The sequence below is a fragment of the Oncorhynchus mykiss genome, chromosome 2 (genome assembly GCF_057628025.1).
Source record: "Oncorhynchus mykiss isolate SJ-2025 chromosome 2, ASM5762802v1, whole genome shotgun sequence".
Lineage (NCBI taxonomy): Eukaryota > Metazoa > Chordata > Actinopteri > Salmoniformes > Salmonidae > Oncorhynchus > Oncorhynchus mykiss.
This window is the reverse complement of record NC_143023.1, coordinates 52,381,159-52,408,122: the sequence shown is the minus strand read 5'-3', so window position 1 is coordinate 52,408,122 and position 26,964 is coordinate 52,381,159. Positions and strand designations below refer to the sequence as shown.

At 40.2% G+C, this 26,964-nt stretch overlaps 1 long non-coding RNA gene across 3 annotated transcripts in view; it reads left to right on the top strand.

Annotated features, from left to right (window-relative positions):
- LOC149985143 (uncharacterized) overlaps window positions 1-26,964 on the top strand; it is a 365,461-nt gene that overhangs the window by 312,745 nt on the left and 25,752 nt on the right. Inside the window, exon 5 of one of the 3 annotated variants that reach the window (XR_016487079.1) lies at window positions 5,526-5,658. The exons of the other annotated variants lie outside the window; for them this stretch is intronic. This is a non-coding gene — a long non-coding RNA (uncharacterized LOC149985143). The remainder of the gene's footprint in view (window positions 1-5,525; window positions 5,659-26,964) is intronic. 3 annotated transcript variants of the gene reach the window in all.

The window sequence follows — 26,964 nt, the reverse complement described above, 5'->3', positions numbered from 1 at the left end:
CCAATACTACTAATAATATGCATAAATTAGCATCTGGGACAGAGTAGGAGGCAGTTCAATCTGGGCATGCTTTTCATCCAAAAGTGAAAATGCTGCCTCCTATCCCAAAAATGTTTTTATTATTATTATTTTTTTTTTACTTTAGTTTATTTAGTAAATATTTTCTTAACTCTATTTTCTTAAAACTGCAATGTTGGTTAAGGGCTTGTAAGTAAGCATTTTACCTGTTCTATTCGACACATATGACAAATACGATTTGATTTGATTTGAACTACATGCACGATCATCTTTAATAGTTTAGGATTGAGGAGAAATTGACTACATATCTTTTAATATTTTTAAGAAACATTTGTGTGTTGAAAATGCTTAATCACTTGTATAATCTATTTGCATACACACAAGGACATACATACCCCACCAGACATGCTACTATGCCGCTATGGGTTTCTTCAAGGCACCCAACCCAAAATCAGATTTAATTCATCGGTCAGTTATGTATAGAACCATATCATTGTGAATGCTTTGCCACCAGAGGTTACTCAGGCAAAAAGCAAGTTAGCTTTATAAAACTGATAAAAAACATATTGCAGTAAGTCTCTCTTCTTTCTAAAAATCGAATAATCTAAGAGCCTATAAACCAGAGCTACACTGGTTGTCAGTCAACCTACCAGGGTAGTTACAAACAGCACAGGAATTAAATCATCAACATGTATTGATCACATTTTTACTAACGCTGCAGATATTTGCTTTAATAAAGCTTAAAGCAGTATCCAAATCCATAGGATGTGGTGAACACAATAAAATAGCCATATCTAGGAAAACCAAAGTTACAAAGGCTGGGCCTAACATAGTGCATAAGAAGTCATTCAAGTAGTTTTGTAGTGATTCATATGTTGATGATGTAAAGAATATTTTCTGGTCTGTGGTCTGTAATGAGGAGCAACCAGGCGCTGCACTTGACACATTTGTGAAACTACTTATTTCAGTTACTAATAAGCACACACCCAAAATGACTGTAAAAACTGTTATGTACCCTTGGATTGCTAAAAAAAATTGTATGGTTGAGAGGGATGACGCAAAAGGTATGGCAATAAAGCCTGGCAGCCCATCTGATTGGCAAACATACTGCAAATTAAGAAATCATGTGATTAAACTAAATAAAAATAAACTACACTTTGAAACAAAAATATAAAGAATGATGATAAAAAGCTTTGGGGCACCTTAAATAAAATTTTGGGAAAAAAGCCAACTCGGCTCCTTCATTTATTGAATCAGATGGCTCAGTCATCACAAAGGCCACTGATATTGCAAACTACTTTAGGCTAGGTGCCGCTAGCGGCACACCTCGACAACATCCGGTGAAATTGTAGAGCGCGAAATTCAAACTACAGTACTATAAATATTTTACTTTCATAAAATCACAAGTGCAATACATAAAAAATAAAGCTTAACTTCTTGTTAATCCAGCCAAGGTTTCAGATTTCAAAAAGACTTTACGGCAAAAGCAAACAATGTGATTATCTGAGCACATACAAATGCATGACAAATAATTTTCAACCAGGCAGTTGCGACACGAAAGTCAGAAATAGCGATATAATATATGCCTTACCTTTGAAGATCTTCTGTTGGCACTCCAAAAGGTCCCAGTTACATTACAAATGGTCCTTTTGTTCGGTAAAGTCCTTCTTTATATCGATAAATACTCAGTTTAGCTGGCGCACTTCAGTCAATAATCCACCAGGTTCTCTCCTTCAAAATGCATACAAACTTAATTCCAAACGTTACCAATAAACTTATTCAAACAACATTTATAATGAAACCTTGAAGCCTATCAAATATAATCCAGTTAGAATCAGGAATTCCCCAGGGTAGCTGTTTAGGCCCCTTGCTTTTTAAAATGTTTACTAACTACATCCCACTGACTTTGAGTAAAGCCAGAGTTTCTATGTATGATGATGACTCAACACTATACATGTCAGCTACTACAGCGACTTAAATTACTGAAACACTCAACAAAGAGCTGCAGTTAGTTTCAGAGTGGGTGGCAAGTGGGTGGCCCTAAATAAAAAGCACTTAGGAAAATTGCAATTGGCTCAGAACAGAGCAGCATGTCTGGCCCTTGTATGTACACGGAGAGCTAATATTAATAATACACATGTCAATCTCTCCTGGCTGAAAATTGTGGAGAGATTGATTGCATCACTACTTTTATTTATGAGAAGTATTGACAAGTTTAATATACTGAGCTGTCTGTCTAAACTACTGGCATACAGCTCAGCCACCCATGCATACCCCACAAGACATGCCACAAGAGTTCTCTTCACAGTCCCCAAGTCCAGAACAGACTATGAGAGGCACACGGTACTACATAGAGCCATGACTACATGGAACTCTATTCCACATCAAGTAACTGACGCAAGCAGTAAAAGTAGATTTTAAAAAACAGATTAAAAAAACACCTTATGGAACAGCGGGGACTGTGAAGCAACATAAACATTGGCACAGACACACACACACTAACATACGCACTATACATACATATGGATTTAGTACTGCAGATATGTGGTAGTGGTGGAGTAGGGACCTGAGGGCACACAGTGTGTTGTGAAATCTGTGAATGTATTGTAATGTTTTAAAATTGTTATAAACTGCCTTATTTTGCTGGACCCCAGGAAGAGTAGCTGCTGCTTTGGCAGCAAATTGAACTGTACTGTATATAATAATATGTTTCTTTGTTTCTTGTTGTCCTTCTAATATATAACACTTATTACATTTTTTTATTTTGAATTTAATGTATTATCTTATGTTGTTCTTGTCTATAACTTCTCTGTACTGTCATGCATGTGATGGATGTCACAATTAGGATCTCCAGGTGTGTCATACATGACTGAGCTGCTCCTTTGTTGCCTTGTTGAAGAGCAGGAACACATAATCCAATCCGTTTTCATCCTTCCTGACCATGAAGGAATTTTGTTTCTGTTCTCTCAGGCCCTCTCTACCAACTCTAACAAGTTGAACTCCTAGGAGTAACATTGGGTGGTCAGTTATCATGGTCAAGTCATATTGACAAAGTTGTTGTGAAGATAGGGAGAGGTATGTCTGTTGTAAAAAGATGATCTGTGTTTTTGACACAAAGATCAACTGTACGAGTAGTTTTGGTTCGGATCTTGTCCCATCTTATTGACTATCAAGTAATATGGTCAAGTGCAGCAAAGAAAGACCCAGCAAAGCTTCAGCTGGCTCAAAACAAAGCAGCATGCCTTGCCCTTAACTGCACACAAAAAACTAACATCATCAACATACATGACAGTCTTACATGGTTGAGGAGAAATTGACCACTTCCCTCCTAGTTTTAAGAAACATTTGTGTGTTGGAAATGCCTTACCACTTGTATAATCAATTTGCTTACACTTCAAACAGACATGCATACCCCACCAGACTATGGGTTTCTTCATGGTACCCAACTCCAAAACAGATTGAATGCATCACTCAGTTGTGTATAGAGCCATGTCATCGTGGAATGCTTTGCCATCAGAGGTTACTCAGGCAAAAAGCAAGTTTAGCTTGAAGAAACAGATAAAAAACATTGTCATGACTCTCCTCTTTCTAAAGATCTAATTTAACTGCACTATATATAAGAATATGTATACTGAAGAAAAATATAAATGCAACATGCAACAATTCCAATGATTTTCCTGAGTTACAGTTCATATAAGGAAATCAGTTAAAATTAATTATTTAGGCCCTAATCTATGGATTTCACATAACTGGGCAGGCAACTTGGGAGCCAGGCCTACCTGCTGGGGAGCCAGGCCCAGCCAATCAGAATGAGGTTTTCCCCAAAAAAGGGCTTTATTACGGACATAAATTACAGACATAAATTTCATCAGCTGTCTGGCTGGTCTCAGACGATCCTGCAGGTGAATAAGCCAGATGTGGAGGTCCTACGTGGTTACACGTAGTCTGCGTTTGAGAGGCCGATTGGACATATTGCCAAATTCTCTAAAATGACATTGGAGGCGGATTATGCTAAAGAAATGAACATTTAATTCTCTGGCAACAGCTCGGGTGGACATTCTGGCAGTCAGCAGCAAAATAAACACTCCCTCAAAAAAAACATCTGTGGCATTGTGTTGTGTGGCAAAACTGCACATTTTAGAGTGGCCTTTTGTTGTTCCGAGCACAAGGTTCACCTGTACATTAACTTCTTAATGTATAGGGGGATTCCTGCTACTCAACTTCCTGCTACTCATGCCAAGAATATGGGATTTGGATAGAAAACACTCTGAATTTTCTAAAACTGTTTGAATCATGTCTGTGAGTATAACAGAACTTATGTAGCAGGCAAAACCCCGAGGACTAACCATTCAGAATTTCTTTTTTTTGAGGTCTCTGTCTGTTCACTGAGTTCTCATTGGCCAACAATATTTCTTAGTTACTTGTTTTCAGTTCCTACCGCTTCCACTGGATTTCACCAGTCTTTGGAATTTGGTTGAGGTTATTCATTTGTGCAATGAAGAAGTAGGGCCATCCTGGAAAAGGGTAACGCTGTTGAGAGTTGGCCAAGACTTGAAAAGTAGCGTTAGTTTCCTCTCGTCCTTTATTGAAAACAGATAGACCCGTCTACAAAAGTAGTTTGAAATATTTTGGCAAAGTTCATGGGCAACTTTTGAAATATTTTGTAGTGACGTCATGCATTTTGGAAGCTGTTTTTTTCTGGATCAAACGCGACAAATAAATTGACATTTTGGATATATATGGACGGAATTAATCAAACAAAAGGACCAATTGTGATGTTTATGGGACATATTGGAGTGCCAACAAAATAAGCTCGTCAAAGGTAAGGCATGTTTTATATTTTATTTATGCGTTTTGTGTAGCGCCTGCAGGGTTGAAATATGCTACTCTTTTTGTTTACTGTTGTGCTACCATCAGATAATAGCTTCTTATGCTTTCACCGAAAAGCCTTTTTAAAATCTGACATGTTGGCTGGATTCACAATGAGTGTAGCTTTAATTGAGTATCTTACATGTGTGATTTAATGAAAGTTAGATTTTTATATCAATTTATTTGAATTTGCCGCGCTGCATTTTCCCTGTTTTTTTGCCAAGTGGGACACACACCATAAGAGGTTATTTATCGTGCTGTTTATTATGCTTCTTGATATGCCACACCTGTAAGGTGGATGGATTATCTTGGCAAAGGAGAAATGCTCACTAACAAGGAACACATTTGTGCACAACATTTGAGAAAATAAGCTTTTTGTGTATATGGAACATTTCTGGAATCTTATATTTCAGGTCATGAAACATGGGGCAAACACTTTACATGTTGCATTTACATTTTTGTTCAGTAAAAACATGATTGATGTGTAAACACTATTTTTGTTGTCTCTGTGTCTTTCCAATATATAACTCTTATTTTGTATATTTTTTTTATTTGGAATTGAATGTAATATCTTTTGTTTTTATTTTCTATAACTGTTTTGTAATGTCATGCATTTGTATGTTTTATGTGGACCACAGGAAGAGTTGCTGCTGCATGTGCAGTAGCTAATAGGGATCCTAATAAACTAAACTCAACTCTACCTCACCAGTAGCTGAATGGCTAGCCACACTTTGCGCACCAGACCTGTGGATGTGATTGGAGAATGGACAGGTGAGGCATTTAGCTTCTGCAGGTCCGCTGGGGAAATGGCAGGATGACGTTGTTACCTGTGCTTTTGTTTATGCTTGTATGTTTTCAGCATGGATGTGAAAACATTGTTTGATGTTAAGTTCTTGTTCGCTATAATATTGATTGTATATCGGCGTCCCAGTGTTCCAATGCTGACTGCATAGTGCTCAGCATAAAAATGCAGATTGTTTCAGTTTGCCAATTTAAAGTCACCACAGAGTGGTGGACAGCACAGTCACTAAAAACTGTCAAGGTCCAACTGGTGACATTTTTTGTCTTGCCCTCCTTGTCACTTTCAAAAACTTAAAACACATTGGCTAGATCGCTAATTGTAAATATCGCTGATTGGCTGTAATTGATTAATCTAACAGTAAATTGAATGTCATTAAACTTTTCCAACGGTAGGCTTACTAGCACTCACCGCAAATGGCCAACGTGCACCTTGCGCGCTCTGCATCTCAAAGACAAATGAGAAACTTTGGTTTTTAAATTGCTCATAATTGAGAGTTGAGAAAAAATATTTAGACCCTTAGAAAGCTGATACTTTCCTCACTTCAACTAACAACAGCATACCAGTTTTCAAAGTGTTTTACCCGTGATTACATTTTGAAATATCATATTTTCTCTCCCTCTAAATAGAGTGCACAGCTGGAGTGAGAGAGAGTATGAGTGAGCCACAGCAGGCAGCCCGGCGAAACGGGCACTGTCAGGGGCAAGGCAGGCACTTTCACGGCAGAAATTAATGCACTTTACCTTAGGCGTTTTGTTTGATCAAATAATGGTTTTAGCCACCCAGAAATAAGAAGTTTTGAGTGAGACCAGCTAGAATATGTAAGTCGCAATGATGTGACCAATTAAAAATGTAAATCGCACATCCAAGAGTGCTAACCTCTGCTGTTTTTGTAATAACTCATCATTATTCACAATTAATTCAGGGTTATCCGTAATCAAAGTAGCATTCATGTTAATGTAGAAGTGTTTGAAATGTATTCTATTCTTATTTACAATAAAAAGTGACCCCAACATGACACAATAAATTATTTACCATTCATTTCTATTGGGCACAAAATTATCTGATTCACAACCAAAACAAAGAGCAAATGCATCCAACAAATTTGTAGTCACAAGCTTGATGTAGTCATTACTTGCTATGAATATGGGACCAAATACTTACAATTTTTACTATTTTAATACACAAGTGAATTTTCCCAAATACTTTTGGTCAGCTAAAATGGGGGGACTACGTACAAAAAGTGCTGTAATTTCTTAATGGGTCACCCGATGTGGATGAAAATACATTTACATTAAAGATGACAGCCTGCACTTTAATCTCATTCATGGTATCATTTCAAATCCAAAGTACTGGAGCCAAAAATATATAATAACGTCACTGTCCCAATACTTTTGGAGCGCAGTGTATGTTCAATCACTATGACCTTGACCTTTTGTCAGTATTCCAGCAGCCCAAATTGCATTTTCGGAGATAAAAAATACTTATCTCAGCAAGTAATTTTTATTATGATTGGCTCAAATATGTAAAATTATATGGCCTTTGACCCACTGAGGTATTGTATTATTGGTGACCGGAAGTTGAAAAATGTCTCTCCCTCTCATTTGGGTTGCCGACCCCTGGTTTAGAAGATATAACTGAGGGAGCAAAGGGCTGAAACCACCGGCTAAGTCAGTGATTTAATTTAAATTCCTATTTACTCTGTTCCATCTGACTGTGCAATCCACTGTCTCATCAGCCCAGCCAGGCAATTTATAGACTTGATCTCCGCTATAAAAGCATCAAGACGTGATCTCACATTTATTTTAGACTAACATTTAGTTAGTGGAGATTTGTATAAACCTTGCTGTCTGTCTCTCTGACATTTGCAACATCAAATTAGATTCCAGCTGTCCTATAGTAATGGATGCCTTGGCAGTCGGGATGAGACAGACAGCCAGGCAGATTTTCTTATCCAGTCGAAATCATGAATCATTATTATTTTTATGGATACATACTAAGAACTATCAATAGAAAACCGGTAAAACGAAACGAAGTGCAGCTAGTTTGCATTGTTCCAGCTTCAGTTTGAAGCAATTGTGTTATTCAGCTCCTCTGAATAACAGTGTCCTGACAAGAGAGCACATTTATGGCAGGTGAAATCGCGCATTGTTAGCTCATTGTAAACAAATTCTGCAGCTTTGTTGTTTGACATGAATAAGTTAGCGATAGTTGGCTAGCTAGCAAGCAAGGTGATAAGAACATTGCCAGCCGGTATGACTGATGTCAAGGAAAATGAGACCTGGAGCAAGGTTGTGGGTCAAACTGCCCCTAAGTAGACTGTTTAACCTATTTTTATCATGGAGAGAGAAATCCTGACAAAGGAGTAGGCCATAGCCAGTCACATTAAGGAGGAGGAGCTCTACTACCGTCTTATACAGGAAATTCATCCAAACCACTTGAGGTCAGTATAGAGAGTACGTGCACTCTGGATTATATATATTCTCAGTAAGGAAGCAAGGGCAAAGCTTCTGATCAGAGGAATAACAGTCAGAGGAAAACATGTTGTGCTCAAAGAAAATAATCCATTGAGTTTGAATTCACGCATGGCTGACCAGACCTCAATTCAAGTTACAATTAAAGAACTACCTGAATCAGCAGATGATAGTGTTGTGACTGAGTTTCTGGCTAAAGCTGGATGTAAGGTGATGGAGAGATTGATGAGGGGCATGATAAGATACGAGGGTCAATTTACAAACTGCTCCAATCGAGATCGTTTTGTATATGTTGAGGCAGCACCCATCATTCCTATAACATGGTTTGTAAAGATGGGCCCTCACTGGATCAAATTATTTTATGATGGACAAGGTCCTGCGTGTAGACAGGACTGGCTGACACAATCCCACGCTAGAGTAGGTCAGGAGATGGTAGAGTACTACTACACTGGACAACAAAAGGTGGATGGAATAAACTTTTTCACACTATGTGCAGGCAGGACAAAAATCCTGTGACCATGAGTAAAGCAGAAGTATCACGTCTCAGCTGAAATGACTGAATGACTGAGGTTGAAGAGGATAATTCCTTGGCTCCCAAGGACAAAGACAGAGTGGATGAAAGATTGGAGTTGGTACCTGGTGAGCCCGAGTCTGCAACAGTGACCTCTCATTCCATGAAGAAAAAGAGGAAAAATGCTAAAAATGAAGCTGGGAAGTGGCTACTGAGACCAGTGACAATCATAACCCAACAGAAAACTTTGAGGTTTTTAAGGGACAACCGAAGGTGGTGCAACTCTCTGGAGAATACAAAAGATGGCGGCCTTCATTCAAAGCATGCGCTAAGTCTCTCCCTCCGCATCGACCCTATGACTGCGCTATTGACCTTCTTGCTGGCACTGTACCATCCCGGGGGTGCTTTTACTCCCTGTCAGCAAGGCTATGGAGGAGTACATCGAAAACTCTCTCGCTGCAGGGAAAATTCGTCCATTGGCCTCTCCCACCGGGTCCATTGGCCTCTCCCAGGGTTTTGTCCTTCTTCTCCACAAAGAAGAACCCTGCACCCGTGTATCGACTACAGGGGCCTAAATAACATCGTGGTTAAAAAACGTTACCCTCTACCGCTCATCTCCTCGGCTTTCGAACCTTCAGGGAGCGACCATATTCTAAGTTGGACCTTAGGAAAGCCTACCATCTGATTTGGATAAAGGAGGGAGACGAATGCAAAACAGCCTTTAACAGGCTAGCGGGCACTATGAATACTTAGTTATGCCACTTGGACTGACCAACGCTCCTGCGGTGTTCCAGGCCCTGGACAACGATGTGCTCAGAGACATGCTGAACCAGTTCGTGTTTGTCTACCTCAATGACATCCTTGTCTTTTCCCGTTCAACTCAAGAACACGTCCTCCTTCCGGATCTATGAACTTCCAGTCCACGGTCTCCGATCTTGCCTTAAATTCAACCCCTGGTCTCCGATCGTGGACCCCAATTCTCGGCCTGGTTCTGGAAGGTGTTCTGCACCCTCATTGGGTCCTCTGGTTTCCACCGCAAATCTAATGGCCAGTTGGGGCGAGCCAATCAGGACCTGGAGACGGCCCTTCGTCTCTGCAAACCCCACCACCTGGAGCCAGCAACTTGTGTGGGTGGAATACGCCTGTAAGACCCTTCCCTGCTCGTCCACTGGTCTCTCACCCTTCTAAAGTTCCTTGGGATATCAGCCCATGCTCTTCCCTGAGAAAAAAGAAGAAGTCATTATACCCTCTGCCCAGATATTCATCCGCCTCTGTCACCATACCTGGAAGAGAGCCCGGGACGCTCTTTTGAAGACCACATCCTGGTATTGGCGACAAGCGGATCACCACCGGATCTGCTCCCCGCTATTGGCTTGGGCAGAGGGTATGGCTGAGATCTTCCCCTCCGGATGGAGTCCTGTAAACGTCCCCCCCATTTAATCTGCCCTTTACCCATCTCTAAAATCCTTAGCCCCTCTGCTGTTCGTCTTCTGTTGACCCGCACCCTTTGTATCCATCCTACATTTTTTGTGTCCAAGATAAAACCTTGATTAGCTTGACCTGCAGATTCATACTGCATCATTTCATGCATGGTGGCTATTGCTATACTGTATGCCATGGGTTGGGATTACGGTTCGTGAACTTGTTGAGCTAGGTAGCTTAATGTCTAAACAAAAAAGACCCATCCACACTTAGCTAGATGATTACATGACCAATTCATTTAGCTAGGTGTGTTTGGTGGGTTATTATTCCAGCATTATGGATATTCCATTGCACACATTAGCACAACTTTAATGTCTCACAGAATGGACAAAAAATATATAAATGAAACTTTTGATGTGTGTGTACAGTAACCCTTGGAAGGAGTGTATACCCCAAAAAGAGGACTTGTACATATTGACATGTTGGAGAAATAAAGCAAGTAAATAGCTTTATGGATGATACATGAGATGTAATTTTTGGGGGGAGACTGAACAGCTAAAGTCTGTACATTTGTAAGTCTTAGGTCAAAACTTGGATTGCCATTTCAAAGGAAAGGCTTGCCTGAACACAAAACAATAATTTTAAAAATATTGTCATTTCCATTATTACTTTAGAGAGGACAAATAACAGTTACAAATGTTACATTTTGAAACATACATTCAAATCTTTAAGATTTCTTGATCAAAATCTATCAAATCATTTATCATAGCACATTTGCTTTCCTTTGCATTGTTTTTAAAATGTCAGAAGAAATAGGACCTAAGGATTGTATAATTACACGTAGCAAAATAACAGTAGTATAGAAGTCCAGGCACAACACCCTGACAGTGATTTTTTTTCCTCTATATACAGTGCCTTGCGAAAGTATTCGGCCCCCTTGAACTTTGCGACCTTTTGCCACATTTCAGGCTTCAAACATAAAGATATAAAACTGTATTCAACAACAAGTGGGACACAATCGTGAAGTGGAACGACATTTATTGGATATATATTGGATATTTCAAACTTTTTTAACAAATCAAAAACTGAAAAATTGGGCGTGCAAAATTATTCAGCCCCCTTAAGTTAATACTTTGTAGCGCCACCTTTTGCTGCGATTACAGCTGTAAGTCGCATGGGGTATGTCTCTATCAGTTTTGCACATCGAGAGACTGAAATTCTTTCCCATTCCTCCTTGCAAAACAGCTCGAGCTCAGTGAGGTTGGATGGAGAGCATTTGTGAACAGCAGTTTTCAGTTCTTTCTACAGATTCTCGATTGGATTCAGGTCCGGACTTTGACTTGGCCATTCTAACACCTGGATATGTTTATTTTTGAACCATTCCATTGTAGATTTTGCTCTATGTTTTGGATCATTGTCTTGTTGGAAGACAAATCTCCGTCCCAGTCTCAGGTCTTTTGCAGACGCAATCAGGTTTTCTTCCAGAATGGTCCTGTATTTGGCTCCATCCATCTTCCCATCAATTTTAACCATCTTCCCTGTCCCTGCTGAAGAAAAGCAGGCCCAAACCATGATGCTGCCACCACCATGTTTGACAGTGGGGATGGTGTGTTCAGTGTGATGAGCTGTGTTGCTTTTACGCCAAACATAACGTTTTGCATTGTTGCCAAAAAGTTCAATTTTGGTTTCATCTGACCAGAGCACCTTCTTCCACATGTTTGGTGTGTCTCCCAGGTGGCTTGTGGCAAACTTTAAACGACACTTTTTATGGATATCTTTAAGAAATGGCTTTCTTCTTGCCACTCTTCCATAAAGGCCAGATTTGTGCAATATACGACTGATTGTTGTCCTATGGACAAAGTCTCCCACCTCAGCTGTAGATCTCTGCAGTTCATCCAGAGTGATCATGGGCCTCTTGGCTGCATCTCTGATCAGTCTTCTCCTTGTATGAGCTGAAAGTTTAGAGGGACGGCCAGGTCTTGGTAGATTTGCAGTGGTCTGATACTCCTTCCATTTCAATATTATCGCTTGCACAGTGCTCCTTGGGATGTTTAAAGCTTGGGAAATCTTTTTGTATCCAAATCCGGCTTTAAACTTCTTCACAACAGTATCTCGGACCTGCCTGGTGTGTTCCTTGTTCTTCATGATGCTCTCTGCGCTTTTAACGGACCTCTGAGACTATCACAGTGCAGGTGCATTTATACGGAGACTTGATTACACACAGGTGGATTGTATTTATCATCATTAGTCATTTAGGTCAACATTGGACCATTCAGTTCCTCACTGAACTTCTGGAGAGAGTTTGCTGCACTGAAAGTAAAGGGGCTGAATAATTTTGCACGCCCAATTTTTCAGTTTTTGAATTGTTAAAAAAGTTTGAAATATCCAATAAATGTCGTTCCACTTCATGATTGTGTCCCACTTGTTGTTGATTGTTCACAAAAAAATACAGTTATATATCTTTATGTTTGAAGCCGCCTGAAATGTGGCAAAAGGTCGCAAAGTTCAAGGGGGCCGAATACTTTCACAAGGCACTGTAAATACAAAATTACCTTTACCAGTTGAATTTAGAGACAAAGTATGATTTTTGTATATTTATTTTTATCTGAAATAATGTAACAAAATATATAGCTAGCGTATTTTTGTTCGAATTTTCGGATTGCTGACGTGCCCAAAGAAAACTGCCTCTTACTCAGACCCAGAAGCTAGGATATGCATATACGTGGTAGCATTGGATAGAAAACACACTGAAGTTTCTAAAACTGTTACAATAATGTCTGTTAGCATAACAGAACTGATATGGCAGGCAAAAACCAGAGGAAAATCTATCCGTCATTTTTCTTTTTTAGGTCACAGGCCATTTCAGTGCTTGCCTATGGGAAATACAAATAGATAGGACCCAGATTGCAATTCCTATGGCTTCCACTAGATGTCAACAGTCTTTAGAAAGGGTTTCAGGCTTGTTTTTTGAAAAATGAGCAAGTAGTTGGAAGAACTACACGGTGTCTCATTAGAAAAGTGGTCTTGTTGGCGCGTGAATGAGTTGAACGGTCTTCGTTATTTATCTTCCCCATTGAACATACTATTCTCCGTCTTAAATATGATCATTTATTTAGATATTAGAGTACCTGAGGATTAATTAGAAACACTGTTTGACTTACTTGGACGAACTTTACCAGTAACATTTTGGATTCGTTTGTATGCTTGTGTCACGACTCCGACCGAAGGACACTCCCCTTCCAGTTCGGGTGGCGCTCGGCGGTCGTCGTCGCCGGCCTACTAGCTGCTACTGATTATTTACTCCCCCTCCTTATGTGTTGATTGTGTGCACCTGTTTTGAGTTAGGTAGTAGGCTTTATTAGTCAGCCGGCCCGCAGGGTTCCTTGTGCGGGATTAATTATTGTGATCGTCTGTTTGGTGTGCTTGTGTGCACGTCTATTGGGTTTTGTGTTTTCCCATTTTGTGGGTTTTCCCTGGACAGTTTAAGTCCCCCTGCATTTGTTTGTTCAGTACGCCCTGTGTTTTTGTGAGGGTTGGCTTATGTTCAGCGTTTATCAGTGCATTAAAATAGCACTCCCCTGAACTCTCTGCTTCCTGCGCCTGACTCCTCACCCACTACACTCAGACCGTTACAGAATCCCGCACCGACTGGAATGGAGTCAGCAGGAGCAACAGCCACTCCCCTCCCATCGATGGAAGAGAGGGTTCTACATCACACCACCGTTCTCCATCGGATCGGAACGGCGATGGATCTGGTGATGGAGAGAATGGACCGATGGGAGAGAAGCGGTCTCCTCTCTCCACCTTCGGCCCCCCCTCCTCAGGACTCCCCATCTCCCGACTCCAGCACCCTCCGTCTTACGCTCCCAAGGGTCTATGATGGAGCGGCAGCAGGGTGCCAGGGGTTCTTACTCCAGCTAGAACTGTACCTGGCCACCGTCAGACCTACTCCCTCGGGAGCGGAGAGGGTGAATGTCCTCATCTCCTGCCTCACGGGTCGTGCTCTGGAGTGGGTAAATGCAGTTTGGAATGGCCCAGACTCAGCGAAGGAGCACTACCCCGAGTTTTCTCGCCGTTTCCGCGCCGTGTTTCACCATCCTCCAGATGGCCGAGCGGCGGGAGAACGACTATTCCATCTCCGGCAGGAGAAAAGGAGCGCCCAGGATTACGCGTTGGAGTTCCGTACCTTGGCAGCAGGATCCGGGTGGAACGACAGGGCCCTTATCAACCACTACAGGTGTATTGCTTGTTGAATGAGTGGATTACGAGATCATTGGTGCCAACTAAACAGACTTCCGAACAAAACTATTCTTCATTGTGTAGCTGGGACCCTTGGGATTGCAAACAGAGAAAGATTTTTAAAGGTAAGTTATTTATTCCATCGCTATTTGTGATTTTTTTGACGCCTGTGCTGGTTGAAAAAGTATTTTGTTGTTGGACGCTGTTCTCAGATAATAGCATGGTATTCTTTCGCAGTAAAGCCTTTTTGAAATCTGACATTGCTGTTTTAAATTATTTATGACACTTGTATTTTCATGAATATTTAATATTACAATTTTAGTATTTTGAATTTCGCAAGAGTTTAGAACACGTAGTTGACAAGTTATCAACTAATTGCTTCAGTTAAGGTCTGAGGAATACATCTCAGAACAAGCACACAAAATATGGTTAATGTGCAAGCTTTTGAAGCTAAGATATGATACATCAATATTTATCACATCCCCAACCGCTATGGGTGTTACAGATGTCATAATGCTGTAAAAGGACACTGACAATGGAAAGAGAAAAAAATATTATAGACCATATACATCCTTGATGAAAGATAGCTTTACGGAGAAAGTTACAATATGATCCGATGTAAGGTGCATGTTTGCAAAAGCTTTTCCTAAAACTATTATGAATTACCTGTCTCAGTCACCCCCTTATCTTTACAAGAATGTAGAACACAAATCTCAAGACACTTCAATTTGGTTGGTTTTGCTTCATTAACATTTCAACTAAGTTGTGAGCTGAAAAACAAGCTGTGAGAACCATTTATAAAAGCCATGAAAAGTTAAACTTCCGTAAAAGTTTGAAGGTTTTAGGGGCTAAGCCACATCTCTTCAACCTCCTGAGATTTCTTCACCACACTGTCCGTGTGGGTGTACCATTTCCTGTTCATCAGTGATATGTACACTGAGGAACTTAAAGCTTTCCTCCTTCTCCACTGAACTCCCGTCAATGTGGAAAGGGGGGGTGCTCCCTCTGCAGTTTCCTGAAGTTCACAATCATCTGTTTTGATTCGTTGATGTTGAGTGAGAGGTAATTATCCTGGCACCACTCTCCCAGGGCCCTCACCTCCTCCCTGTAGGCTGTCTCGTCATTGTTGGTAACCAGGCCTACTACTGTTGTGTCGTCTGCAAACTTGATGATTGCGTGGCCACACAGTCATGGGTGAACAGGGAGTACACGAGGGGCTGAATATGCACCCAATATCAACCCTGTGTTGAGGATCAGCAAAGTGGAGGTGTAGATTCCCATCTTCACCACCTGGGAGCGGCCCGTCAGGAAGTCTGGGATCCAGTTGCACAGGGCAGGGTTCAGACCCAGGGCCCTAAGCGTAATGATGAGCTTGGAGGGTACTATGGTGCTGAATGCTGAGCTATAGTCAATGAACAACATTCTTACAAAGGTATTCCTCTTGTCCAGATGGAATAGGGCAGTGTGCAGAGCGATGGCGATTGCATTGTCTGTGGATCTATTGGGGCCAGCTGGGAGGGTACTATGGTGGCACTGTGTTATCCTCAAAGGTGTTAGGTAAGGTAGAGGTGATATGATCCTTAGTTAACTAGCCTCTCAAAGCACTTGACAGAAGTGAGTGCTACGGGGCGATAGTTATCTAGTTCAGTTACCTTTGCTTTCTTGGGTACAGAAACAATAGTGGACATCTTGAAGCAAGTGGGGACAGCAGACTTGGATAGGGAGAGATTGAATATGTCTGTAAACGTCCAGCCAGCGGGTCTGAGCATGCTCTGAGGACTTCGGCTAGGTATGTCGTCTGGGCCGGCAGCCTTTTAGGGTTAACACACTTAAATGTCTAACGCACTTCAGCCACGGAGAAGGAGAGCCGACAGTCCTTGGTAGCGGGCCGTGTCGGTGGCACTGTGTTATCGTCATAGTGGGCGAAGGTGTTTAGCTTGTCCGGAAGCAAGAAGTCGGTGTCCGTGACGTGGCTGGTTTTCCCTTTCTAGTCCATGAGTGTCTGTAGACCCAGCCATATACATCTCATGTCTAAGTCATTGAATTGCAACTCCACTTTGTCTCTGTCCTGACCTTTTTCCTGTTTAATTGTCTTATCCTCTTTTGGCACATGAACTGCTAGCGGGACACCTACGACAACATCCGGTAAAATTGCAGAGTGCGAAATTCAAAATACAAAAATTGTAATATTAAACATTTATGAAAATACAAATGTCATACATCATTTAAAAACTTAACTTCTTGTTAATCCAACTGCGAAAGCACACCATGCGGTTATCTGAGGACAGCGCCCCACACAAAAATAATTTTTCAACCAGCACAGGCATCACAAAATCACAAATAGTGATTAAATAAATCACTTAACTTTGAAGATCTTCCTCTGTTTGCAATCCCAAGGGTCCAAGATACACAATGAATGATCGTTTTGTTCAATAAAGTCTGTTTAGTTAGGTGCCAATGATCTCAGTAATCCACTCATTCAACATACATACAAATGAATCCAAAAAGTTACCAGTAAAGTTCATTCAAACAAGTCAAACGATGTTTCTAATTAATCTCCAGGTACTCTAATATCTAAATAAATGATCTTAAAACCTGTTAGGGCTAGGCAGAATACTGCCCCCTTTGGAGGAATTGCGTGCCCATGGTAAACTGAAAGAAAATCTGTCCAAAATGCTAATATATGCATATAATAATTATTATTGGATAGAAAACACTCTAAAGCTTCTAAAACCGTTGGATTTATGTCTGTAAGTATAGCAGAACTCACAGGGCAGGAAATCTCCCAAACTAGTTTTGGGATCATGAAAGTTGGGGCAACTTTGACGCCATCGCCCCCACCCTTCCCAACCAGCTATGGATCTGGGGACACTTTATATGTCTTCCACTAGATGTCCTCATTCAGTACAGCGTTTAATTGTTCAAATCCTGCGAGTTTTGACCCTTTGGGAGGGAATTGAGTGCGTGTCGTGAGAAAATACCTGTGCGTTAGGGCGCGAATTGGACACAGTCATTCCTTTGTTCCAGCTCGCCTGAGAAAAAGTAACATTGACCGGTTGAATTGAGAATTGTTTTGTACATTTAGAACATCCTAAAGCTTGATTCTGCACTTAGTTTGACCAGTTTAGTCGACATATAATATATAATTTTGAAGTTTTGATGCGCAACTTTTCGGGACCAGAGGAAAATTTGGGTGCATTTCAGCTGAAACTGCTAGCAGATGCTAATACAAAGACACACGACTTGAAACCAAACAATGTTTTGGGTAAGTATGACCCCTTCCACTACATTCTGAACGAAGACCATCAAAGGTAAGGGAATATTTATGTTGTAATTTTGTGTTTCTGTTGACTCCAACATAGCGGAGAAATATTGCTTATGTCTGAGCGCCGTCTCAGATTATTGAATAGTGAGCAATTTCTGTAACGTTAAAAAGAAATGTGACAAAGCGATTGCATTAAGAAGCAGTGTATCTTTCTAACTATATGTAGAACATGTATATTTAGTCAAAGTTTATGATGTCTATTTATGTTATCTTGCGGCACTATCTATAATTTTTTTTTTCTTGTTTGGGTATGTTTTAATAGTCGGTACATCAATGTTATTCTCAGAGGCTACCAAGAACATAAACCCAGTCTGCATGAACAAAATCATCTTGAAGCATGGATTCTGATTAGACAGACCAGCGTTGAATAGACCTTAGCATGGGTAACTCCTGTTTGAGTTTCTGCCTGTAGGAAGCAAGGAGCAAAATGGAGTCATGATCAAATTTGCCAAAGGTAGTACGAGGGGTGGCCTTGTAAGCATATCGAAAAGTTCCAATGTTTTGGTAGAACTTTGATAGCGTTCCTCAAATTTGCTTTGTTAAAATCCCATGCAACAATAAATATGGTCTCAGGATATGTGCTTTCCTGTTTGCATAAAGTCCAGTGTAGTTCTTTGAGGCCATTGTGGTATCGGCTTGAGGGGGAATATACACAGCAGTGACTATAACCGTAGTGTAACGTAGACGCTGGGAATCAAGAAGTAGGTGCAGGTGGTAAGTTTAATTTAACAAGTAACATGGAACAATAAAACGCAGGAGTAGCGTCTAGACATGAAAAACAGATACAACAGATAATGAGTGAGGTAATAGAGTCCGGGTGTGCCTAATGATGAAGCGCAGGTGCACGTAATGATGAATGACAGGTGCATGTAATGATTGTTCCCAGGACCGATAGTTAGTAAACCGGCAATGTTGAACGCCAGAGGGCAAGAGCGGGAGTAGAAATGACACAAAGAAAATTATCTTGGGAGGTAATACGATCGGCATTTGATTGTGAAGTATTCTAGGTTGGGTGAACAAAAGGACTGGAGTTTCTGTATGTCATCATAATCACATGCCGTTCGTACATGAGTGGTTGATCATGAAACATACACACCCGCCTTTCTTTATTCCTGTATGTGCAATGTACTAAGAACCCAGATGGCTGAATAGACGGGCACAGTATATCCCGACAGAGCCATGTTTCCGTGAAACAGAGTATGTAACAATCCCTGATGACTCTCTGGAAGGAGATCCTCGCCCATCTAATTTATTACAAAGAGACTGAACATTAGCGAGTAATATACGCAGAAGCGGTGGATGGTGTGCATGCCTCCTGAGTCGGACTAGAAGTCCACTCCGAATACCTCTTCTCCGCAGGTGATGTTTTGAAGCAGCCTCTGGAATAAGTTCAATTGCCCTGGGGGTTATGAACAAAGGATGCAATTCAGGATAGTCATATTCCTGGTCGTAATGCTGATGAGTTACTGCCGCTCTGATATCCAAATCTTATTTCCGGCTGTATGTAATAACAAACATTTTCTGGGCTAATAATGTAAGAAATAACACACAAAAAAAATGAAATGCTGCAAAGTTGCTTAGGAGCTATAAGCAGAGCTGGCATATCTGTCGGCGCAATCTTACTCTCCATGTCTCAATTGTCTCAAGGCTTAAAAATACTGTCTCCTCCCCTTCATCTACACTGAATGAAGTTGATTTAAGTGACACCCACAAGAGATCATAGCTTTCACCTGGATTCACCTGGTCAGTCTATGTCACGGAAGGAGCATGTGTCCTTAATGTTTTGTATATGAACATGTTCATATAAACCATGTGAACATGTAGGCTAAGGAAACAGTAACAGAGAAAAAACAAAAAACATTAAGCAATTACTTTGTACTTTAAGGTGCTATAACTTTTTAAGCTCGCACTCCTCGACCTAATGTACCACATTGTAAATATATTGGAGAAAGACTGCCACTTAAATACTGTGGTCAGTTTGTAATACCTTGTATACCTTGGAATACCACTCGGGAGCCTCATTCATATGCATAGACACACACACTCACATACACCCACCTACCCACACACATCCATAGAACAGTTATTGACATACTTGCTATATTTGATCGTTTGTATTGTATTTTAGTGTCCATGTAGCTCATTGGCATCAGCTATTTCAATTGTTACTTCCTTGAGATGAACAGTTACTTGGGGAAAGTAGAGTGTAGATTGTATTAGGGGAAGGGGGAAATAATATTGTTCAAATTTACGATAAGCTGTTCTGTATGTAACCTGGTGTGCTTATCGCTTTTTTCCTGCTTCGTCTTCTCCTCAGGGCAGGGGGATCTCTGCCTTCGGCTGGAAAGGATTCTTGCAGCTTGTTTATCCTTTGCGTTCCTTTCCATGCCCACAGCGCTGGCGGAAAAAATTTAGATTTGAATCCATCAGAATATATTCCTTGCATTTTTTCTCAGTCGAGCAGACAAGTCCTGGATGAATCGAATGGACTGGCCATGGATTTTGATCTTCTTTCCCCCCTGTGTGTGAGTTCAGGATATTGACCTTGTTCAGATAATTCTACATCTTGAAGATTACCATGCAAGGGTATTTAGAGTGCTTCTGTTTCATGCCGATCATATGGCATTGTTCCAGACCCTCTAGTGGTATATCCACTTCAAGTTCCTCTGATATCAGTTTGATCACATAGCTAGAAAGGTCTCCTTTTTCCTCGTCTACCAGTAAGTAAAATATCTGCATGTTGTTTCATCTCATTCTGTTTTCTTGCTGGTACCAAAGGATAACCAAAGGATAACTCTGAAACACAAACTTGTAAGGGATAAAATATACTTGTGATTTTCCTACAATTGTCTCAATGAACTAGACCAACTAGTGATATACAGTAAAAAAAAAAAGAGCAGAAAATAGGAATTTACCTCTGGTTACAGTATCCCAGAGTAACACAATGTTTAGATAGATAAACACATGTCATCAGATTCATATGTACAGTTGAAGTTGGAAGTTTACATACACTTAGGTTGGAGTCATTAAAATTCATCTTTCAACCACTCCACAATTTTCTTGTTAACAAACTATAGTTTTGGCAAGTCGGTTAGGACATGACACAAGTCATTTTTCCAACAATTGTTTACAGACAGATTATTTCACATATAGTTCATTGTATCACAATTCCAGTGGGTAAGAAGTTAACATACACTAATTAGACTATGCCTTTAAACAGCTTGGACAATTCCAGATAATGATGTCATGGCTTTAGAAGCTTCTGATAGGCTAATTGACATCATTTGAGTCAATTGGAAGTGTACCTGTGAATGTATTTCAAGGCCTACCTTCAGTCTCAGTGCCTCTTTGCTTGACATCATGGGAAAATCAAAAGAAATCAGCCAAGACCTCAGAAAAAAAATGGTAGACCTCCACAAGTCTGGTCCATCTCTGGGAGCAATTTCCAAACGCTTGAAGGTACTACGTTCATCAGTACAAACAATAGTACGCAAGTATAAACACCATGGGACCATGCAGCCGTCATACTGCTCAGGAAGGAGATGCGCTCTGTCTCCTAAAGATGAACGTACTTTGGTGCGAAAAGTGCAAATCAATCCCAGAACAACAGCAATGGATCTTGTGAAGATGTTGGAGGAAACTGGTACAAATGTATCGATATCCACAGTAAAATGAGTCCGATATCGACATAACCTGAAAGGCCGCTCAGCAAGGAAGAAGCCACTGCTCCAAAACAGCCATAAAAAAGCCAGATTACGGTTTGTTTCCAGAAGGCAAATTGTGTTGTCTTGTTTGTTCATGCACAAACCTTGTATGTGCATGTCTGACACAATGTCAAGACTCTACTTTATTTTCAAGCTAATCTACTTTTTAACAACAGATTGTAGTAGTTTGTTTGTTTTGGTGTGCATTGAAAGCATTTTAGTGATCTTTTTCTGGATATCCTTTAGGTGTTCATTACTCTCGTTTGCATCTCCAAGTTGCTCCTTATATTTTCACCTGGGTGAAGCCTTGGCTTGTTGAATTTGTGTCACCACGCCTCTTTGCCAACTAATTGGTTAACTGTTGTGCATAACTGTCTGCTCACTCTCTCCCAGTTGCTTGTGGACATATTGATCTATCGATATTAGAGGTTTATTTTAAATATTGTTTTCTGGCTTCTACATCGGTACAAAATTGAGCTACACACACCCCATGCCTCCTATCGATCGGTACGCACATGTGCCTCATGAATGCACTCTACATGCTCACCTGTTCAAGCATTGAAAATATGAAGAGTGGTGTGTTGTGTTGGATTTGCCCCAAACATAAATATTTGTACTAAGGACATAAAGTTAATAATTTCTTTGCCACATTTTTGCAGTTTTGTTATGGCTGCGGTCCCTGTACAGGGACCAAAATCAGCAGAAATTTCAGAGCGCCAACTGTAGTACTCGATAAAACTCAAACTTTTATTAAAACACACATGCAGGGTACTCAATTAAAGCTACACTCGTTGTGAATCTAGCCAACATGTCAGATTTGTAAAATGCTTTTCGGCGAAAGCATGAGAAGCTATTATCTGATAGCATGCACCCCCCGAAATACCTGAACGAGATGCAATCAAAAGAATTAGCGTAGCCGGCGCTACACAAAACACAGAAATAAAATATAAAACATTCATTACCTTTGACAAGCTTCTTTGTTGGCACTCCTATATGTCCCATAAACATCACAATTGGGTCTTTTTCCCGATTAAATCCGTCAAAGTATACCCAAAATGTCGATTTATGAAGCCCGTCTGATCCAGGAAAAAGCGCCTTTCCAAAACGCAACGTCATTGTTTAAAATTACTAAAAGTTGCCTATAAACTTTTACAAATCACTTCAAACTACTTTTGTAAACCAACTTTAGGTATTAATAAACGTTAATAATCGATAAAATTGATCACGGGGCGATCTGTATTCGATAGCAGCAAGTTTTGAAATCATCGTCCATATTTTCCCTTTCATAACTTCTTCGGGTGGACCCCAAGACAGGAAGTGCCTATTCGTCATCACACCAAGGATAAACTACCAATAACATGCCAGTACTGGCGACATCGTGTGGAAGCTGTAGGCATTGTAAACGGATCTCTATCTATTTTTCCTTGCAGTAGACAATACATAGACTGGCGGACTGATATTTTTTTTGTGTTTTTTGTGAACAGTTTTCCTCAGGATTTTTACTCCTAAACACGTTCTGTTAAAGCCACAGACATGATTTAACCAGTTTTAGAGACTTCAGATTGTTTTCTATCAACACATACTAATCATATGCATATATGCCATGAGTAGCAGGACATTGAAATGTTGCGCGATTTTTAACAAAAAACTCTTAAACAGGTTCTTCTTGGTGACAGGGGGGCAGTATTAAGTAGCTTGGATGAATAAGGTTTCCAGAGTAAACTGCCCGCTACTCTGTCTGAGATGCTAATATAAGCATATTATTAGTGGTATTGGATAGACAACACTCTGAAGTTTCTAAAACTGTTTGAATGATGTCTGTGAGTATAACAGAACTCATATGGCACACGAAAACCTGAGACAAATCCAACCCGGAAGTGGGAAATCTGAGGTTTGTAGTTTCATTTAAGTGATTGCCTATCCAATATGCTGTGTCTATGGGGCCAGATTGCACTTCCCAAGGCTTCCAGCAGATGTCAACAGTCTTTAGAAAGTTGTTTGAAGCTTCTATTGTGGAAGGGTGTCGAATAAGAGCTGTTTCAACAAGTGGACTAGGCTGAGGCCAATCAGTTGTTTATTGAGCGGTCACACGGGCACGCCGTTCCTTCTTTTTCCTCTGTAATGAATACACTATTGTCCGGTTGGAATAGTATTGAAGATTTATTATAAAAAGACCCTAAGGATTGATTGTAAACATCGTTTGACATGTTTCTACAAACTGTAATGGAACTCTTGACCTTTTGTCTGGATTTTGCACTCGCGCATTAAGCCTTTGGAATAGTGAACTAAACGCGAACAAAACAAACATTTCTTGTGGGAGTCCTGGGAGTGCATTCCGACGAAGATCAGCAAAGGTAAGTGAAGATTTATAATGCTATTTATGACGTCTGTTGACTCCACAACTTTGCGGGTAACTGTATGGCTTGCTTTTGTGGCTGAAAGCTGTTCTCAGATTATTGAATATTGTGCTTTTGTCGTAAAGCTTTTTTTAAATCTGACACAGCGGTTGCATTAAGAACAAGTTTATCTTTAATTCTATGTAAAACATGTATCTTTCATCAAAGTTTATGATGAGTATTCCTGTTATTTGATGTGGCTCTTTGCAATTTCTCCGGATGTTTTGGAGGCATTTCTGAACATGGTGCCAATGTAAACTGAGGTTTTTGGATATAAATATGAACTTGAACGAACAAAACATACATGTATTGTGTAACATTGAGTCATGGGAGTGTCATCTGATGAAGATCGTCAAAGGTTAATGATGAATTTTATCTATATTTCTGCTTTTTGCAACAGCTCTCTTTCGTTCGAAAACAGCTGAATGCTTTCTGTGACTAGTTGCTAACCTAACATAATGATATGTTCTGCTTTCACCGAAAAGCTTTTTTGAAATCGGACACTGTGGTTGGATTAACGAGAAGTGTATCTTTAAAATGGTGTGAAATACTTGTATGGTTGAGGAATTTTAATTATGAGATTTCTGTCATTTTGAATTTGGCGCCCTGCAATTTCAATGGCTGTTGGCGAGGTGGGACGCTAGCGTTCCAAAAGATCCCAGTGAGGTTAATCAGAGTTGCGGGTAGGAGAACACTCCTGAAATCAGTAGTCCTAAGCCCAAGACAAATAGTAGTGCAGCCCTAGCCATAAGGGCTAACCGCTTAGCGGGCTTTGTATCCGGAAGTACCCTACCATGTTCCCTAGCTTGATAGCTAGCAGCTAGGCCACCTTGTTTGAGCCAGGATCCCGGGACATATATCAGCGGTCCCAGCGTTAACGATAACTCTGTCACAGGAAAATGTGACGGAGTATGAATAGGAAAACTATAAACTTTTATTAGCTAACTAGGTAGTTTGTTGTAAAAGTAAAACAAACTGAGTCTCTAAAAAAAAAGGAGTCTCTAGTCTTGAACTGCGCCATGTGAGGAATCTTAGATGGTTAGTTTAAGCTAGTTTTATCTTGTTCTTGATACCGCGCTGGTTAAATCAATGTTGTTTCCACATCATTTTAATGAAATTACATTGAACCAATGTGGCGTTGAATTGACATCTGTGCCCAGTGGGATGTCTTTTGAGGTGTTTTGACTGATGTCATATCTATGCTAATATGGCTAAAATTAGCTTGCTAACCAATAACTGCAATGATGTGTTTGAGAGACAACAGGTACTCATTGTGAAACGGTATTTGTTGTCAATAAACATTGAAAACCAAAAATAGTTTTTCATGTTATCAACAATCTGTGCCAACCCTGTCTGTTTTAGTTGCCCACACTTCAGTTTTGTTGGTAAACAACCAATCTGTCTATGTAATATTGCCTATATTTATTTTAGTGACATATTTCTGTTTAAGGCCTATCCCATTGCCTGTGTTTTGACTGCAAGTTGCTCCTTTCATACATATATTATTAATTTACTATGTGTTGTCTGCTCTTCGACTTACAATACAAGCACAATTAGTGTAGGCCTAAAAAATATTTGAAGTGTAGACTATACTAACGTCCAATATGCAATAGTATCATCTGTGCTATAACCTATCTGGTGTGAATGAGTGCAACATTCAATGTATAGTAGGTTTGGCTTCCCTTTTTGGACACCGTCGGTTTAAATAGCTAATGGACAGTGTCCAAAATATGCAGAGCACCAAATTCAAATTAAATTACTATAAATATTTAACTTTCATAAAATCACAAGTGTAATACATCAAAATAAAGCATAACTTCTTGTTAATCCAGCCACCGTGTCAGATTTTAACAATCTTTACGGCGAAAGCAAACCATGCGATTATCTGAGGACAGCGCCCCGCATACAAACACACAAAAAACATATTTCAAAGTCAGAAATAGCGATTTAAAAAATGCCTTACCTTTGATGATCTTCTTCTGTTGGCAATCCAAAAGGTCCCAGTTACATCACAAATGGTCCTTTTGTTCGATAATGTCCTTCTTTATATCCATAAAAACTCAGTTTGGCTGGTGCTCTTCAGTCAATAATCCATCCAGTTTCCCTCCATCAAAATGTTTACTAGTAAACTTTTGCAAACAAGTCAAACAACGTTTAAAATCAAACCTTAGGTTTCCTAATACGCAAATAAACTATATAATTTAAAACATGGGGACGTTAACTGAGAATAGTATGTTCATTACCGGAGATAAATAAGAAAGAACGTGCTTTCATCCACCCTCTTGGAAACACTACAGTCAAAATGGGAGCCACCTAGAAAAACTACAATTTCTGGCTCATTTTTCCAAAAACCAGCCTGAAACTCTTTCTAAAGACTGTTGACATCTAGTGAAAGCCCTAGGAACTGCAATCTGGGAGGACTTGGCCTTATATTAAATTACTAGCCATTGAAAATAGTGGTAAGCTGATTTTTTGGGGGGGTTGTGTTGGTCCTCGGGGTTTTGCCTGCCATATCAGTTCTGTTATACTCACAGACATAATACATAATTTTAACAGTTTTAGAAACGCTAGAGTGTTTTCTATCCGAATCTACCAATTAAATGCATATCCTAGCTTCTAGGCCTGAGTAACAGGCAGTTTACTTTGGGCACTCTTTTCATCCGGACGTCAAAATACTGCCCCCTATCCCAAACAAGTTAAAAGTTGTGGCGTACTGCAGCACAGCTTGCGGGGTTCCACAGAATTCTATGGCACATTATTTATGTGTCAGCCATTGTTGACAGAATGACGCAATTTACCACAAACTGCCACCGTCTACCACAAACGGTCGCAGCATAAGCTCAAAACTTTTAAAGGAAGACCCACTGTAAATAGGCTAGGTCACTACGTCAATAGCATGTGTTACAGAATTGACAGGAAAGTACGAAGCCAAGAGGAGGCTAGGCTTCACCTTAGTGGATTCCTGGAGTAGCTGTGCCCTCTACTGGACGCTTGTGGAACCTAGCCAGACCAGTCAATTTACACTTTGTTACACGGGTGACAAGATAGGCTAGATAGTGATTATAGAAATGCATATAACATTTTGTAGGCATAACCTACCTGTAGGCAAGTGTACATACATCCTTATATGCTATGATATTATTAGGTCCAAAGAAAGTCATAGGCCTAACTCCTTACAAAGTGAGGTGTAGGATTATTTAAGATACT